The sequence below is a fragment of the Papio anubis genome, chromosome 8 (genome assembly GCF_008728515.1).
Source record: "Papio anubis isolate 15944 chromosome 8, Panubis1.0, whole genome shotgun sequence".
NCBI classification, from domain to species: Eukaryota; Metazoa; Chordata; class Mammalia; order Primates; family Cercopithecidae; genus Papio; species Papio anubis.
This window is the reverse complement of record NC_044983.1, coordinates 131,479,538-131,499,002: the sequence shown is the minus strand read 5'-3', so window position 1 is coordinate 131,499,002 and position 19,465 is coordinate 131,479,538. Positions and strand designations below refer to the sequence as shown.

The 19,465-nt window shown below is 38.9% G+C and overlaps 1 long non-coding RNA gene across 1 annotated transcript in view; it reads right to left on the bottom strand.

Annotated features, from left to right (window-relative positions):
* The window catches only part of LOC110744020, a 136,754-nt gene extending 118,126 nt beyond the window's left edge, over positions 1 to 18,628 (bottom strand). Inside the window, exon 1 of the long non-coding RNA XR_004185958.1 lies at positions 17,052 to 18,628. This is a non-coding gene — a long non-coding RNA (uncharacterized LOC110744020). The remainder of the gene's footprint in view (positions 1 to 17,051) is intronic.
* Positions 18,629 to 19,465: the final 837 nt, after the last annotated feature.

Here is a 19,465-nt window from a genome sequence, read left to right as displayed (position 1 = left end):
GTGGTATTGAGTAAAATGACAGTGAACCTACTCTTTTAGGATTAAATTCTAGAAGAGAGAGGCAGGTGTTAAATGACTAAACAGGATAAAAATGAGTGTTATGAAGATTAAAATCAAAAATAGAGAAGAGTGTTATACAATAAAAATATTCAAGGGGAACTTCTTTAGATGAAGTAGACAAGGAAGTCTAATCCAAGCAGGAAGTGTGTAAGCTGAGCCTTGAGAATGGTAAAGAGTAGCCAGCCATGTGAAAATCTTCAGAGAGAATTATACAGGAAGATAAAAAAGCAAATGTAAATTCTTCAAGGCATGAATAAAATTGGTCTTTGTAGAAACAGCAATAACAGAGATGTGTGAGCCCAGTGAGTAGTGAATGAGGGGAAGGTAAAAAGATGGCACTGGAAAGAAAGAGCAAGATTAGGTCAGTAGTTATGAGACAATGCGAATTTTGGATTTGATTAGTAAGGGTAATGAATGGGGTAAGTTATCTCATACCTACCCTGAGATAACCTTGAGCCTACCTTGAGCCTACATTGAGGCTTTCTCAAGTTCCTAGGAGCGTCACCTTATAGGCATCACCAAGCTCAAGCTACCGTTTTCTCCTTTGTGAAAATAAGAGTGTCAATTAACCTACACATTCTTTTCAAGGATAAATGAGAGAACACTTGATGTGTAAGTTATTTGTCAATTTAGAGGACCGGATATATGGGTACTATTTTTAGCATTACGTTTTTCCTTTTTCTAAACTGAATATTTTGATTTCTCTACTCTTCATTATATAGATATTACATAATCCTCTGTTTCTTCTTTATCCTGGTGTCCCACTCTAAGAACTAAAGTAATTAGGGTAACCAACAGTGTGATTCCAAGCATTACTTTGCTTTGTGGTCGTTCAAGTCTGCCTCAGACTTATACAAAGAACATGGTAGGGTAGCCTATGATGTCTGAGAGGGAGGACAGAAAAATTTAAAGCCACCTTTATCCTGTATCCAGAAACGGCATCCTCTTTTATGGAAACCTGACACATTCGCACTGATCTTACAGACCACTTTGTCCATTTGTATAATGGGGATAATAGCCTTCTAAATTAATTGGATGAAATAGCTGTGAGGAGGAGTCCTGAACTTCAGGTACACAAGGTAATACCAATACTACCCTGATCCCTTCCCCACAAAATTAGCAAATTGTCGCTTAATGGATTTGAAGCTACGGATACCATTTAGCGTCCCCACAGCAGTAATTTATTAAATGGAACCTGGTGTCATGACCATGATATTCCAATGTAGCACCTGACCCACAGCAAAGTGTGCTTTCTTCTCTTACCAGTGATCTCGGGAATGTGGAATAAGGAAAATGAAAGATAAAACAAACTCCAAACTTACAAACGCATTAAAAAAGAATTTATATTTTAGTAACAATTTCTCTAAAAATAAAAACTTGCATACTTATAAGTTACAAGCAGTGACAAATTTTATACGTACACATTTAGAGCATCTCTAATCCCCAAAATCTGAAATCCAAAATACTCTAAAATAATTTTTTGAGGGTCATTGGCCCTCAAAAGCTTGAAATACTCAAAAAGTTTGAAATGCATAATGTTTCAGAACATTTGAGATTTTGGGCTTTTTTAGATTAGGGACACTGAACCAATATATAATGCAAATACTCCACTATCTAAAAAATTCTGAAACCCAAAACACTTCTGAACCCAAGCATTTCAGATAAGGCATACTCAACTTGTATGAGATTTTATATGTATATACATTATGTATATATGATAGATCCTTTATCCAAATTCACTCCCATCTATTAGAAATCTTTTATCCACCCACTAAAGAAAAAATAAGAACAAATGAAAATAGAAAATGGGGAATTATTAGATGTGTGAGAGATTACATTTTAGTCCTATGGAAAAAAATACATATATGAAGCCATTCCCCTTCTGCCAATCAGATTGTTTCAAATGAACCACCAGCCAACTAAAAGCAGGCTTCACTGTCCCTCACAAGACTCAACCTATTCCAGAAGGGAGAAATGTTGATAGCCATTTTTTCTAACCCAAATTAAATTATGCAGAATTTCTACCTGTTTTATGATAGAGTGCTGAGTTTTTAAACTTGCAAGTAAGTTATTATATTTATCTATACCCCTGTTTCTCCATCACCTTGTTGTGTAGGTCACATAACACACGTTACGGTGCAGTAATAAGCAACTCTAAAATGTCGGTGGTTCAACACACAAACAGAAGTGCATATTTTTGCTCATGTACATGTTCCTGTTGTTCTGAATTCCAGTTTATATCTAGTGAATGAGGCTCTGAAAAACTCTATGAAATTGTCACTGCACCATTTGGAGCACACAGCGTCTTCAGCTGATACATCAGGGGAAGAGAGTGCTGGAGGACCTCACATCAAAATTTAATGCTTGACTGGGAAATAATACACAACCTTTCTGCCCACAACTATTTGCCCAGAACTAGTCAGATGGTACTGCTATGACCAACTAGCAGGGAATTATGCTCCTGCATCCCAGAAGAGGAGAACCAAATAATCTTAGGTAGTAGAAGTATCTACTAGAGCTGGTGATTGTGTAGTAGCTGTTTTACTAAAAGTAGTAATTGAAGAAGTAGCTATTGTTCCACCTTTGGAACAATAGTCCTCGCAGATTCTTTGAATACCTTCCATGTCTCAGTTTCTTCTTTTTCTATCTTTATTTTTCCTAAACATCATTTTAAAGACATAACACATACACCATACTCTGCACTCATTTAAGGTGTTTTTCAGTATACTAAGAGTTGTGTAACCATCATCGTAATACAATATTAGAACTTTTTCATCAATCTGAAAAGAAACTCTGCGTTAGCAGTTAATCTCCGTTTCTTATGTGACCATCACCACCCCACTTCTCACACCCTAGGAAACATCTCATCTGTTTTGTGTTTCTACAGAATTTTTTATTCTGGACATGTAAAATAAATGGAATCATACAACATATAGTCGTTTATGACCAACTTATTTGATATACTAATAAGTTTTAAAGGTTCATTCATATTGTTGCCAAGTATCCGAAATTCATTTCTTTTAATTATGATTGAATAATATGTCACTATGTGGATATAATCCATTTATTTACTACTTAATCAGTTGATGGTCCTTTGTATTGTTCCTATTATTGACTATTGTGAATTGTTTTGCTATAATCATTTGTGTACGAGTTAAAATGTGGACATATACCTTCATTTCATTTAGGAATATACCTACAAGCAGAATTACTGGATCATATGGTATTATGGTTTGGTTGTGTCTCCACCCAAATCTCATCTTGAACTGTAGTTCCCATAATCGCTACCTGTTGTGGGAGGGACCCAGTGGGAGGTAATTGAATCATGGGGGCAGTTATCCTTATGGTGTTCTCATGATAGTGAATGAGTTCTCATGATATCGGACGGTTTTATAAGGACTTTTCCCCATTTTACTTGGCAATTCTCCTTCCTGCCACCATGTGAGGAAGTGTTTGCTTCCCCTTCTGCCATGATTTTAAGTTTCCTGAGGCCTCCCCAGACGTGCTAAACTGTGAGTCAATTTATCTTTCCTTTATAAATTACCCAGTCTTGGGTATGTCTTTATTAGCAGCATGAGAACAAACTAATACACAGAATAACATCATGTTTAATATTTTGAGGTACTGCTAACCTGTTTTCAAAGGGGCTACTCAATTTTACAGTCCCATTAGTAGCAGATGAGAGTTCCAATTTTTGTTCATTCTCTCCAATACTTGTTATTTCTATCTTTTTACTATAGCTCTACTAGTGGGAAAAAAGTAATATTTCACTGTGGTTTTGATTTGCATTTGTCTAGCAATTAAAGATGTTGAGTATTTCTTCTGGCCATTTATATATATATATTCTTTAGATAAATATCAACTGAGTTATGTTACTCTTTTTTAAATTGGGTTATTTATCTTTAATGATGGAGTTGTGAGAGTTCTTTATACATTCTGGATAGAAATGCCAGTCTCTTATTCGATATAAGATTGTAAATATATTCACCCATCCTAAGGTTTATATTTTTACTGTCTTGATAGTATTAGTTGCAGCACAAAAGTTTTAAATTTTGATGAAGTCCGCCATAGGTTTTGTTTTATGGGTGTTTTTAGTGTTATATCTAAGAAACCATTGCCTAGCCCAAAGCCATGAAGATTTACTCATGTATTTCATGTGAAAAGATTTGTATTTTAACTCTTACCTTTTGGTGTATGGTCCCCTTTGGGTAATATTTGCATATGGCATGAAGAAGGGGTCTAAATTTATAATTTTGCACATGGATAGCCAATTGTCCCAGCAAAATTGTTGGAAAGTCTGTTCTTTCTCCATTTTATTGTGTTGGCACCTTTATCAAAATCAATTGGCCATGGATGCAATGGCTTCTTTATGGATTCTCATTTACATTGATATACATGTTTATTGTGTACCACTCTTTCTTAATTACTATAGCTTTGTAGTAAGTTTTAAATTTGAGAAGTGTGAGCCCTCCAACTTTGTTATTAAATACGAATAGCAAAGTCATTATCCTTTCCATTAAATATGAATTTAAAACTTGGCTTGTCAATTCTGGGAGGAAAATAGCTAGCTGAGATTTTTACAGGAATTGTGTTGTATCTACAGATCAATTGAGGAATACTGGCATCTTAACAATTTCTGATTAATTTCATCTTAACAAGTTCTGATTAATTTAAGTTCTGATTAATTTCTTTCCTTTATGTTTTATGGTTGTATCAGGTTTTATTGCTGCTGTAACATTTTACAGCATACTTAGTGCACTTAATAGCTTAAATCACACAATGTTTTACAGTTATTTTACATTTTTGTTTGTTTGTTTGTTTTTTAATCATTGGTCCATTTCGGTGTCACAGGACTCAATGAAGATGTCAGCATGCTACATTTCTCTCTGAAAGCTCTGGAAGAAAAGCAGTTTCTTTGTCTTTCCCAGTGTCCACAAGCTGCCAACATTATTGGCTGATAGCCCTTTTCCATCTTCAAATCCAGCAATGGTGGGTTGAGTTTTTCTTTCTCACATTACATCACTCCTACCTTGACTCTTATTCATTCTTCTGCTTTCACGTCTACAAACCTTTGTGATTACATTGGAACAATCAGATAACGTAGGATAATCTCTCTATCATAAAGTCAGCTTATTAGCAACCTTAATTCCTCTTTGCCATGAAGCAAAATATATTCACAATTTCCAGGGATAAGGAGATTATCTTTGGGGAAGCATTATTCTGCCTGCTGCAGTAATTCAATGTACTTGTCTTTCACTCTTTGTTAAACTCATCCGTAAGTATATTTTTCTTTTCTGTAATATTGTAAATATAAATATCTTTTTAATTTGTTTGAGGTTATTTATTTATATTACTATAAAAGCAATTGATTTCCACATGTTGACCTTGTATTCACTCATGTTGCTGAGCTTGTTTATTAATTCTAGTAATGTTTTAGTGGATTCCTTAAGATTTTCTCTTTAACAAGATCACATCACCTGAAAATATAGAAATTTTCACTCCTTCATTACAAATATAGATAACTTCTATTTATTTATCTTTTTCTAATTTCCCTGACTGAAACCTTTGCACAATGTGAACAGTAGTGGCAATAGTAGTCATTCTTGTCTTGCTCTTGATTTTAAAGAAAAAATACGATGCCTTTCACCTTTAAGTATGATGAGTATGTGAGATTTTTCATAGAAAGCATTTATCAAGCAGTTGACTGTTCATATTTTTTAACAATACCCTGGGGGTGTAAATTGCTCCACTATCTGATCCAATTAAATAGGGACTCTTTTAAAGGGAAAGGGTGCTGAGGCTTTGAGGTTGCTCAGACCTCAGGGAGGCTTTTTTTAGCTGTCTCTTTCCCTGGTTTTCTCTGGTCATCTTCAACCGCTCTACCAATTCCCCTGTTGCTGTAAGATCTTGTAGCTATCAGTCTCCTTTTAGTTGCTCACCACTAAGATATCTATTGTTTTTGGCAGTGCCCTTGGGCATGATCTTTCCCATACTGTTTTAAATAAAGCCAGTGTTGTTTGGGAGAATTATATTCATGTCCTATTGCCACTGTAACAAATAACTGCAAACTTAGAGACTTAAATAACAAGTATCTATTCTATTACAGTCTTTAGGTAAGAGTTTAAAGTCAAGGTGCTGGCAAGGCTACGTTCCTTCTGCGAGTTCCACTGGAGAATCAGTTTCCTTGCTTTTCAGGTTCTAGAGTCTATTAGCATTCCTTGGCTTGAGGCCTTCTTTAAATTACTCCAACTCTTGTGTTTATCGTTACACATACTTGTGTCTCTCCCTCTGACTCTCAGGTTTCCATCTTATAAGGACCCTTTTCATAACAATGGAACCACTCAGGTAACCCAGGATAATCTTTTCATCTCAATATCCTTAATTTAATCAAATTTAAAAAGTGTCTTTTGCCATGTAAGGTAATATCTTTGCATGCTCTGTGTATTAAGACATGGACATCATTGGAGAAACCTTATTCTGCTTCAGTTGTGAGGTTCTTTGTGCTTCAGTCTTGTCTCTTTCCATGGGCAGAAAATCCATGTCATTGGATGAGATAGTAGCCCACTTCTCCCGGAGTAGCAACCCTGATCTCAGAGGAGATTTTAGACCCTAGTCTTCTGTGCTTGTCCCTCCTCATGTGGAACTTCTGCCCTACAAGCAAGCCATGGCAGACAGGTGCATTCAGGGCCAAGGATTGTTTACCTGATTCACCTAGAGCAGAGCCTTCACCCTGAAAGTGGTGGCTGTATCAGGAAAGAGCTCTGGAACAGAGTTATCTATAATCTGGAACTGAGACTATTGCCAGGGGTTCCTCGCTCCCAGAACTCCCAAGATGGTGGCAGGCCGCTTCCAAGATGGTGGCAAGCCTCTTGTTCTCTGACCTGGGGTTCTTGGCCTCACTGATTCCAAGGAATGGAATCTTGGGCCATGCAATGAGTGTTATAGCTCTATTAGAAGCCATGGGTCACGGAAGAGAACCATGGAGCCCAGCAACTAGTGTTCAGCTTGCTTAGGATGAACCCGGGGACTTAGCCACGCAGGAACAATGATGAGTCTTTAGCCCCATCGGGAGCAGCAATGGGCATCTCACTGGATCAGGAGCACAGCGGACACCCTGCCAGATCCAGAGGGGTGGAAGTCAGTGGAGGGCCTGCGATGGCAGCAAACAGCAATGGTGAACGGTGAGTGAAAGCTCAGCTTGAGCTGTAAGAAACATGGACCAGAAGAGTGTGCAGTTGTAAGATTTAATAGCGTGAAAACAGAGCTCCCATACAAAGGGAGGGGACCCAAAGTGGATAACTGTTGCTGGATTGAATGCCTGGATTTATATCCTGATCATTGTACCTTCCCCCTTTTGCTCTCAGGCGATAGACTGGCTATTTCTTCACCTCCCGTTTTTGCCTAATTAGCATTTTAGTGAGCTCTCTTTACTACCTGATTGGTCGGGTGTGAGCTAAGTTGCAAGTCCTCTGTTTAAAGGTGAATGCAGTCACCTTCCCAGCTAGGCTTAGGGATTTTCAGGTTGCCTAGGAAATCCAGCTAGCCCTGTCTCTCAATACTATGAAATGTGCCTCCGGCCTACCCTCCCTGGTTTAACTGCAGTCTTCAACTGAAAATTTGGTGAAGACATAGCCCCATGTTCTTGGTAAGCATGTCTGGAGTATAGCTTCCCTCACACTCAGTTGGGGAAAAGAGGGAGTGGCATGAGTGGATCATGGCTCAAATGCCAAAGCTCACTGTTCTTACCAAGATTTAGTAGATTTTCTTAAGTCTATTTTTCTTCTGTCTACTGTATGCCCTTAGGACTATTTTTGGAGACTTTGAATGCTTTAATTTGTCTTATTCACAATTTTCATTGGTTAAGTGATTGCTTCACTGGCAATAGTGCCCACCATGCTTTTCCTGTTACCATTACAGAAGTTTTTCTCTAATGCACCCTTTTATGTTGTGACAAGCTATGATTCCCTCTGCCCTACAACTCCCACTCACTCCAATGGAATGGAACCACCCATTCAGGAGATGCCAGAGACATTATTACCAAAGTTGTTTCTTTAGAAAATTTGTTTTATTTCCATAGGTTATTGGGGAACAGGTGGTGTTTGACTATATGAGTCAGTTCTTTAGTAGTGATTTGTGAGATTTTGGTGTACCCATCATCCGAGCAGTATACACTGCACCCAATTTGTAGTCTTTTATCCCTCACCCCTTTCCCATCCTTTCCCCCTGAGTCTCCAAAGTCCATTGTGTCATTCTTATGCCTTTGCCTCCTCATATCTTAGCTCCTACTTATGAGTAAGAATATATAATGTTTGTTTTTCCATTCTGGAGTTAGTTCACTTAGAATAATACTCTCCAATCTCATCCAGGTTGTTACAAATGCCATGAAGTCATTCCTTTTTATGGCTAAGTAGTATTCTATCTCATATATATATATATATGTGTATATATATATACACACACACACACACACATCACAGTTTCTTTATCCACTTGTTGATCAATGGGCATTTAGGTTGGTTCCACATTTTTATAATTGCAAATTGTACTGCTATAAACATGCATGTGCAAGTATCTTTTTCTGTATAATGACTTCTTTTCCTCAGGGTAGATACTCAGTAGTGGGATTGTTGAATCAAATGGTAGTTCTACTATTAGTTCTTTAAGGAATTTCCACATTATTTTCTCCATAGTGGTTGTACTAGGTTATATTACCACCAGCAGTGCAACAGGGTTTCTTGTTCACCATATCCACACCAACATCTATTATTTTTTATTTTTTTATGATAGTCATTGTTGCAGGAGTAAGGTGGTATCACATTGTGGTTTTGATTTGCATTTCCCTGATCATTAATGATGTTGAGCATTTGTTAGGTTTGTTGACCATTTGTATATATACTTTTGAGAATGGTCTATTCATGTCCTTAGCCCACATTTTGATGAGACATGATCAAGAGAGTTTTATAGCAGGAATGCTGGGATGGTTTAACATATGCACATTAGCAAATGTGGTACACCACATAAACAGAATTAAAAACAAAAATCACATAATCATCTCAATAGACGTAGAAAAAGCATTTGACAAAATCCAGCATCCCTTTGTGATTAAAACTCTTAACAAAATCAGCATACAAGAGATATATCTCAATGTGATGAAAACTATCTATGACAAACCCACAGTCAACATAATACTGAATAATGGAATATAATCCTCTGAGAAATGAAACAAGACAAGGATGCCCACTCTCACCATTTCTCTTCAACATAGTACTGGAAGTCCTAGCCAGAGCAATCAGACAAGAGAAAGAAATAAAGGGCATCCAAATCAGTAAAGGGGAAGTCAAACTGTCACTATTTGCTGATTATATGATTGTATACCAACAGAACCTTAAAGACTCCTTTTTAAAAAATTGTATTGGGACGTGCCTTCCATATGTTCACTGACAGATTGTAAAAAATCCATGTCCAAGATCTTTAAGATGAAGCTACAGAGGAAAACACAGTGATTTTTTCCCGCACTTCACATGCTGACTAACTCAAATCACTGTTTCCTGATGTCCGCCCTGAATTATGTTATTTTCGTATGCATGCTTCTTTTCCCTGAGCCAAAGCTCATAATTTCTTTGCTCCTTTTAAATTTCACTTTGGGTCTTTAACTATATTGTCTCTATTCTGTCTTTATTTCTTCCTTTTAGCACTTCCTTTCTCTACTGTCTTATTAAAATTAAATATCCTCTCTATCTGTAATTCACCTCTTATTTATTTCTCATGTTCAAGGTTTTTACATAGCAATTAATTATCAGGTAATCCTGAAATTAGGATTGTTGATGTCCTTGTAATTCCAAGAGGTTTTGAGGTACCAGGTGGGCCCAGAGACTCTGAAATTTACTCCAGTTCTATCTCTTGTTGCTAACCTCCAATAGACACTTGACATACAGTTCCTTGCCTTATTTATCATTTTCTGCACTGATACTCTCATACAAGCATTTCACAGGGGTTTAAAAAGAAAGGTTAGGACAGTAAGGAATGAATGTTGACTTCAAGGAGAACTCAAGAGGTAGTTTAGAGAGCACAGAAGCTTAAAAAAAACAAAACTTTTTCAAAGGGGACTGATTTGATAAGAAAAATAATAGAAGGGTGGGTACAGGGAATAATAAATTTAGGAGATTCTTAAATGATTCAACTAATCTAGATGAAATAGAAGAAGATTGAGGAGAGGTTCTGGAGCCTAGAATATTAGGCTCTGGGATCTCAAATTCTCCCTCTCAGCAAAGTCTTTTTATTCCATCCTTCCCTTCCTCTTGTCTCCCAAAAATATGTCACAGAGATAGAAATAAACAAAGAAAGGTTAAGAATCGTACTTAAGCATAGTGTCAGAATTTATCTTATGGAGGAGACTGTCTTTTGATTAGCAAAACAAACTGGCATAACTTTTTAACTGAAAAATAAGCTTCAGATTATTTCCTAGTCGGGTGGGGAACAACCTAAAAAACAATAAATAAATAAACAGAATACATTGCTTAATAAGCAACAGGAATAACAATAACTAGCATTTAGTGAGGTCTTACTATGAACCACATATATTTACAGGCCTTACATATGCAACAATTTATTTAATCTTCACCATCCTGTGAGGTAGGTATTTGTAGTAGTCTCATTTTATAGATGGAGAAGATAAACCATAAATTGATTAGTAACTTTCTCAAGGTCACCAGAGTAATGATAGGCAGGGATTTGAAAACTTAGTATTCCTCCATTCTGTCCATAGCAAGAAATATAGAAAGATCCTTGACCAAAAGATGGCTGGGAAGAGAAGTGTGGGAACCCTAATAAAAAAATAATGGAGGAGAGCTGACCTGAATCAGAGGAAGACAAATGTGGAAAGATGACCATGACTGGAACTTAGCACGTGGAGAGTCAGCTGGTGAAATTCTGTATTCACCAGAAAGATAGATTTTTTTTTTTTTTTTTTTTTTTTTGAGATGGAGTCTGTGTCTGTCGCCCATGCTGGAGTGCAATGGTGCAATCTTGGGTCCTGCAACCTCCACCTTCTGGGTTCAAGTGATTCCTCTGCCTCCACCTCAGCCTCCCGAGTAGCTGGGATTATAGGCACGCACCACCACACCTGGATAAATTTTGTATTTTTAGTAGAGATGGGGTTTTACTATGTTGGTCAGTTCTGGGCAAAATGGCAAGACTGACTCTACCAAAAAAAAAAAAAATTAAAGAAAAAAATTAGTTGTGGTGGTGTTTACCCATAGTTCCAACAACTCTGGAGACTGAGACAAGAGGATCGCTTGAGCACAGGAGATTAAGGCTGCAGTAAGCTGTGATCATGCCACTGTACTCCAGCCTGAGTGACAGACAAAGACCCCATCTCTAAAGAAAAAATAAAATAAATAAACGTATAAAATTTTACTGTGGTAGATGATTTGAACAATGAATTAGGGTGTGACTAAATCAGGGTATAAAATAACACTTTTTTGGTGTTTTGGCTAGATATTAAGAAATCTATTTTTCCTTTCTCCACCACTTCTTTCCCAGAAAGAAAATATATGCAGAGCATGAAAAACTAACCTTTACATATTATGCAAGATTTTAGGTGTAAAACTCCACTATAGAAACTGGTAACTTCACCTAAACCATTTGGTAGACTCCTTTCATGGATACCAGGAAGGATGGAATTTTACTGAGAAAAAGTTTTTAATAAGATAGGATTAAGGTATTTCTCTGCTATCACAAAGCCCGAAGGTCAGGTATAATCACTCTGAAGCAAATCAAGTCGAAGTCAGAGAACATTTGCTGGCACCTATGTTCCTTGTAGGTGGGAGGGCAACCAGATAATTTATCCTGTTGCATCAAATGAGATGACTGGAGCCGTCTGCTCCAGACCCAGTCGTCTGAGACAGCCGACTTGGACCCAGCAGCGTGTCGAAGGACGGAGGGAGAAGGCGAGAGAGAATATGCACAAATCACCAAGCTAGAGAAGCCTCAAGTGTCCTCTCTTAAATGCATGCAAAAGGAATCCTGAAAAGAATGAGAGAAAGATAAATAGTCAAGCCTGCTTTTAGACCACACAGACATGTGCTAACCTGTTAATGTCCTTGAAATCTTTACCCCTAGAAAACAGAGTACAGTCAGTGCCATAGACTTGGACCAGCTTGGTTTGTGACTCACTCTCCCTACTGGTGGGAAGTAGAATCATGACCAGAAACCTTGATCTTGAGGAGATCACAAAAACAAAAACACAGAACAAAGATCAAGAACAAGGGGGGTAAGAGCAAGAAAGACTCAAGCATCCCCCCCATAGTAGAGGAGAAAGTTACAAAAGAGTAGAGGTAATCCTGATGCCCAGAAAATGAGCAGAAGCTGGCTGGAAATCATTCCTTTCATAGTCTCTGCCCTCTTGGGCAGCCTGGCACTCCTGGGAACCTAAAGCCCAGTCCCATTTCTTCCACCCGGTTGCATGAAATAGCCCTAACATTTGTAATTATTGCCTAAATTTTCTTAAACTAGCAGAAGCAAGTTTCTACTATAACCTCAATTTGTAAATGGATATAAACTCTTGCTTTTTGTGAGGCTATGCCAGTGGGTAGTGTGATAAAAATGAATTGGCAAACCTGCCTTTAAAAATTAACAGTAGAGAGGATGGGCAGATAGTTAAAAACCACCATGTCCAACCACTGAAGGACTATCATTATCCCCAAGCTTCAGATGAAGGAATTGAGAATCCAAGTCATTCAATACCTTGCTCAGTGTCCACAACAAGAAATTCAGGGTTGAGCACCTACCAGTCCCAAAACACAAGCTAAATCCAGGGGAACCAGGAGGCAATTCCAAAGTGAGCAGCTCCCTTGGCACTGCTCCTATCCAGAGTCTTTGGACCATGGATTCAACATCCTTCCATGTACTCAAATCTCTTTATTTTGGAGATACCTTTAGAGAGCAAAATGACAAGTTTCTCAGAGGCATGGCTTATGAGAAATTTAGCTTACCTGGCTTATGAGTAATCAGATGATCCAGTGACTTTTGGGGTGAAATAAGCACTATGCTTAAAATGGAAAAGGTTTCGTGTGTGTAGTTAAATGGCCCTATAAGGGTAGCTACAGAAGTTCAATGTGTTTAAATCCACAAGTTCATTAATGTTCTGAAGATAGTCTAGGGAAGTCATACATCCGTTAGGTGTGGGGCAAATAGCCCTGGGACACAAAAACCCTGAGATCTAATATTGCCCTGAACCGTTTTCATAGGATGACTAAGGACAAGCCATTCATTCTTTCTAGAACTCAGTTTTCTCATCAGAAAATGAAAAGACCAGACTGGATGAACAGTGGCTCCTTGCAGACGTGCTAATTTGTAAAACGTTATACTTACACGCTGTTAAAAATGAGGAATGAATTCAATGTTGGTGCAATCTATTTTCTTTCTCTCCTCTTTCTACAAGAGCACCAGTATGGACCCAGGAAGGACTGAAAGGCAGTAAAGGGCACACTAGGACTCTGTATGAAGAGAGAGAGAAGATACAGCGTCTTGCTATGTGTGATTCTCTTTCTTCCTTCCTATGTGGATAGCTGCAGTGGTAAATGAGTCCATTACGACCTGCTATTGATTAATGTGTCCTTGTCCTTGGAATGTCCTTTGCAACCAAAATAAGTTTGTGGGGCAAGAAAACAGAATGAACAGCTCAGGGTGTCTCTACATTATTAGAGAATTTGGGGAGTGTTGTATGTGCCCCATGAAGTTACAGTTGAGATGGAAAAATTGGGAAGATGGAATTACTGGAGAGGACGAGGACGGAAAGGAATAAAGAGCGTGCGGTTGTTTTGCTTGTCTCCCACCTTATACCGACAGGACCCGGCGCGAGGAGACAGGGAACAAAGAGTTATTTACAAGGTCCTGGAAATTTAGCTTATCTGGAAGCCTGGGTTTAACTGTAATTGTCTGCATTAAGCCTGCTGAGGATACACACTCTTGGTTTCAGAATAGGCCCAAGAATAACTATATTCAAGCATTTCAATTCTTTCCATTATGAATACAACACCCTAGGGCAGGTTTCTAAGGGCCCTGACAACTTGAATTACTGTCTTTTCCTACTTGCCTGCTTGCGACTGAGCTTACAAGGAAATGACTTTAAACAATGTCACACCTCTTTACCCACAGACACAGTTTACAGGACCACATTCGCATTCCAATGACAATGAAAGGAAGAAGCAAAGAACTCTGTTCCCGCAACCTTGGCAAAGTCATTTCCCAGTTCCTGCACTCACTTTCCTTATCGTGGCAAAATGAAGGGCTGGATTAGAAGAGAGAATCTTTACAAATCTTTCCAATTTTTAACTCCATTCAATTCAACAAACATTTGCCGAGTGGATACTATGTTGCAGTCACTGTGCTACACAGCTCCCAGCTGTATAATTTTTGTTTTATTCCATCGAAAACTAGAGTCAGGTAATTTTCATGCAATTTTTAGCACGAAATCACCAGACTGGGAGCCACAAGACCTAGGTTCTGCTTACAGCAACATCATTAAATATTTGTGTGATCTTTACAGTTATATTAGACATCTGGGTTTTAGTTTCATCATCTGTAAAAGGAGAAGGAAACATGAGGGTTATGTTGATAGTTCACAGGCAGTCTGAAGTATTTTGTCATCCACCAGTTTTTTTTTGTTGTTGTTGTTGTTGTTTTTGAGTGGGTGTTTTGCTTCTTTGCCTAGGCTGGAGTGCAACGGCATGATATCGGCTCACCGCAACCTCCACCTCCTGAGTTCAAGCAATTCTCCTGCCTCAGCCTCCTGAGTAGCTGGGATTACCGGCATGTGCCACCACACCCAGCTAATTTTGTATTTTCAGTAAAGACGGGATTTCTCCACATTGGTCACACTGGTCTCGAACTCCCAACCTCAGGTGATCCAACTGCCTTGGCCTCCCAAAGTGCTGGGATTACAGGCGTGAGCCACCACACCCGCCCTCATCCACCAGTCTTATAACTACCATGCACTGAAGGCATATTCTGTGCTAGGCTGTCAGATAAGAACGGAGGATTCAGAGAAAAGTAAATAACCTGGATAGTTCTTTCAACAAATTAGAAGGAGTACTTAGATTTTTTCTCTTTTGATTTTGCCTTATTAGGAAAATCTTCCCTGAGGCATAATCAGAATTTTTTCTCCTCCCTCTTTTTCTTGGAATCTTGAGCATTGCTTTAGTAGGGAGTTATTGTACAGCATAGATCTGTTTAACTTACATTCCTGTCTTCCCTTTCAGTCTGGGAGTCCTTGAGGACAGATCTTGGCCACTAGGTTCTCTGTATTTACAATTCTTATACAGGTTCTGCAACCTAGCAGGTGCTTAATGTAAGTGCTTCGTACTGATTCCCTACCACTTATTACTCTATTCCAGGTGTCAGTTTGTTCCCAACATACCAGACAGAGACAGCAATTTTCACCAGAGAAGATCTCGATGTGTTTTGTGCTAGATCTGACTTTAATTAAGTGTAAGTTGATTAGTTAACTTTACATTTGTTCATTCACTTGGAATATGACAAAGCAAAGCCTCATTCTCCTTTCCTTCCCATTGTAGGTAGACCATGCTCCCATCAGTGCTGGAATTGGCCCGTGTAACTTGCTTTAGCTAATGAAATGTTACCAAACACAACATGATCAAAGGCTTGAGAGATGATTTCCCTCCTGTGCTTCCGCAATTGCCATGGAAAGAACATGGTCTGGTGGTCCCTGATCCCTAAAGAATGAAAGATACATGGAGAAGGCTTGGCATAAATGTGCAGTTTGGAGTCAAGCCCAACCTAGATCAGACAACATTTAGCCAACCTTCAGATTCATGAACAGTAATAAATAATTTTTGTTTTAATTCACTGCATTTTGAGATAATTTATTATTCAGCACTTTGATAACGAAAGATGACTGATGTGAGTAGAAAACCATAGCTGAATCACTCCTTTAGACATCTTGAGGCTTCTCTCTCCATTACCTCGCCAAATTCTAGAGAATATATTTGCTCAATAGAGATTGAGAAAACAAAAAATGTAGGATGTTGGGTACAGAGATTAAGGGCACACTCATTGCCTTCAAGGAACTCACAGTCCTGTTGGAGAGGCAGATAAGTAAACTGACGAATACAGTAAGATGTTACATGTGCTTTGATAGGCTGAGGTCACACATAGATGGGCAGTTATGAGGGATACCTGAACAAATCTAGCAGGTAAGTGAACTCACTGAAAAACTTTTAAGAAATGGTAATGTTAAGCTGAGTTTTGACAGATCAGTAAGAAATAATCAAATGTAGAGACAGTAAAGGTGATAAAGCAGAACAAGTAATATGTGCAATCTCTTGAGTAAAAGAAAGCATGGCATAATGAAATATAGAAAATATCTCAGACTTTGAAACCAGAAGGGTAGTGGGTTTACATCTTGACTCCACCACTTACCAACTATACTAATTTGCATAATACTTAGCTTCACTAAGACTCAGTTTTCTTAACTATAAAATGGGAATAATTTTACACTTCTTGCAAAAGTAGCTGTGAATGTTAGATATAACACAAGCAGAAGAAAACGTACAGAGGTAGCTAGTGATGAAGAGGAGGGCAGCAAGAGAGTGAAGAAAAAGAGGAAGGGAATAGAGAGGAAGAAGAGGGAAATAATGCAGTTAAACTTTTCTAGTGCATCAAAGCAAGGAGGTAAATCTCTTGTACACCCTTTAAAATGGCTTTAGAAAGAAATGAAACAAAATTTTTCTAGCAGGGATGAATAACCAGCAAGCTTTATTTCTGGCAGTGTGGCTCCTACAGAAGCAAACATCTCTAGCTTTCCACAGTGCTTGGAGTTGCACCATGCCTGCTCAGTCGGCTCCTTAATCACCTCTACCATGCTTTGTGAGGGTGCCCCAAGTCTGCTTTGATTGGGATCTTCAAAATTTGGAGCACTGTCATGTGAGGAGGAGATTTGGGGTATCAGAATTTAAATTGTCACTACTCACCGGTGCTACAATGCCGCAGCTTCCCTCCATCTACGAACACAGCTCTTGTCACTCTGCCCCTTACTCACTAGCTTGCACACGCATGGACCATCCTTTGACTTCTCATAGACACTGAGCTTTGCTCTTCCTCAAGGTCTTCGCCTTTGCGGTTTACTCTGCTTAGAATTTTTCTCCAGAGTTTGCATGTTTGTTTTCCACAGCTGACTCCTAGTCAAAACTCAGGTTCTAATTCCAACAACTCTCCCTCAAAGACATTTTTTTTCCCTGACAACCCACTTGTCATTATGCATTTCAAAGAGAATTTATATGAAATCATGCATTTCAAATGTACACCTTTACTATCTCTTTCCTATTCATACTCAATCTGACTTCATGAATGAGATTTTCTAAGTCCTGAAGCCTAGAAAAATGACTAGAAAACCATAGGTGTCCAATAATGATTCTGTACACACACATACAGAGAACTAATTGGTACAATGTCTGAGGACACAGGGTCAGCTCAATAAGAGGCTAGTTTATCTAACCCAAATCTTCCTCAAAATAGAATGGGGGATATTCATGAAACTCTGAAGCAGAGTATAAAAGGCAAGAGCACAATCTGGATTGGGGTGAGAGATGAGGCAGGAGATGTCCCAGAGGGTAATTCACATAAATTCTTAACTGTCACATTACTATGTTATATTTTATTGTTTAGATAACATAGAGTCTTTGAACAGTGTATTAATCAGGACCTTTGTTTGAGAAATAAAATCAATCTAGCTATCTCAAGCAGGAAAATAAATACTTATTATACTACAGCATTCACAGAGCCTCTGAGAGGATCAGATGTCTTGGGATTGGTGTTACACAGCCATTAATAAAGCAGCTAGGACATGATCCTCTGCACACACCATGGGGGTTGTTTAGCAGAAACGCTACTGCCACCACGGCCATCCTGGGCAACTGACTCTACAACTGGGTATAAGAAATGTCAGCAGAGCTGTCTCAGAGTGGGTGATCAGGTTGCTCACTTCAGCTTTCTGATGTCACAGGTGTACATCTCCTTTGCAGGATCTTGGACCTACATGAAACTTTAGCTGCAAGACTGTCTAGGTATTGTAGCTCTTCTCTTTCAAACCTCTCCAGTGCAGAAACATATGTCAGGAAACCACGAGTGGGGTCGAAATGAACCAGCCCACTCTCTTCCACCAGTCTTATCCTCACAGAACATTAGTCCTGGAGGAGATTCCAGGGAGTTTTGCACTGTGTAGAAGGTGGGAATAGATACTTTCTAAGGTATCTTCCAACACTGGGATTCTGTGACTCTTTGGGGGTCAGTTTCTTGAAAAGAATATAGGTTAAGGGAATGGTATCATTTTTTATTAAATAACTGTCATGTTTCCCAACACTGAGCCAAAAGTCTTGCCTATGTTGATTTATAAAATCCTCTCAGAAATTCCATCATGTAAGGGATGAAAATTCCATCAGATATTAGTCTGTTCTCACTCTGTGAATAAAGACTTGTCCAAGACTCGGTAATTAATAAAGGAAAGAGGTTTAGTTGACTAACCATTCCACACGGTTGGGGAAGCCTCACAATCATGGTGGAAGCAAAGGAGGAGCAGAGTCACATCTTACATGGCATCAGGCAAGAGAGCATGTGCAAGAGAGAGCTCCCCTTTATAAAATCATCATATCTTGTGAGACTTATTCACTATCAAGAGAACAGCATGGAAAAGACCCATCCCCATGATACAGTTATCTCCAACTGGGTCCCTTTCACAACACATGGGAATTATGGGAGCTACAACTCAAGATGAGATTTGGATGGGGACACAGCCAAATCATATAAAGGACCATCTCTTTTTTTCACTCACCTTCTGACTTCCTGTCCATATATCTTTCCTGAGTTGGGATTCTGTATCCTAAATGAAGAAAAGTTGATTTCCAGAATTCAGAATATGTATTAAGCTGTGTATTTTTTCCTATGTGGGTGCAGGGTTGTTGGCCTTTAAACGTCAGCACCAGGCCAAGATGGCTGAATAGAAACAGTTCCGATCTGCAGCAAGACCAACACACAAGGTGGGTGATTTCTGCATTTCCAACTGAGGTACCCCGTTCATCTCATTGGGACTGGTTAGACAGTGGGTGCAACCCACGGAGAATAAGCAGAAGCAGGATGGGGCATCGCTTCATCCGGGAAGTGCAAGGAAGTGCATAGAGCCCAGGGACCTCTCTCCCCCAGCCAAGCGAAGTGGTGAGAGACTGTGCTACCTGCCTAGGGTACTATGCTTTTCCCACGGAGTTTTGCAATCCATGGATCAGTAGATTCCCCTGTGAGCCTACACCACTAGGTCCTGGGTTTCATGCACAAAAACGGGAGGCGGTTTGGGCAGGCTCTGAGCTGCAGGAGTTTTTTCATACTCCAGTGGTGT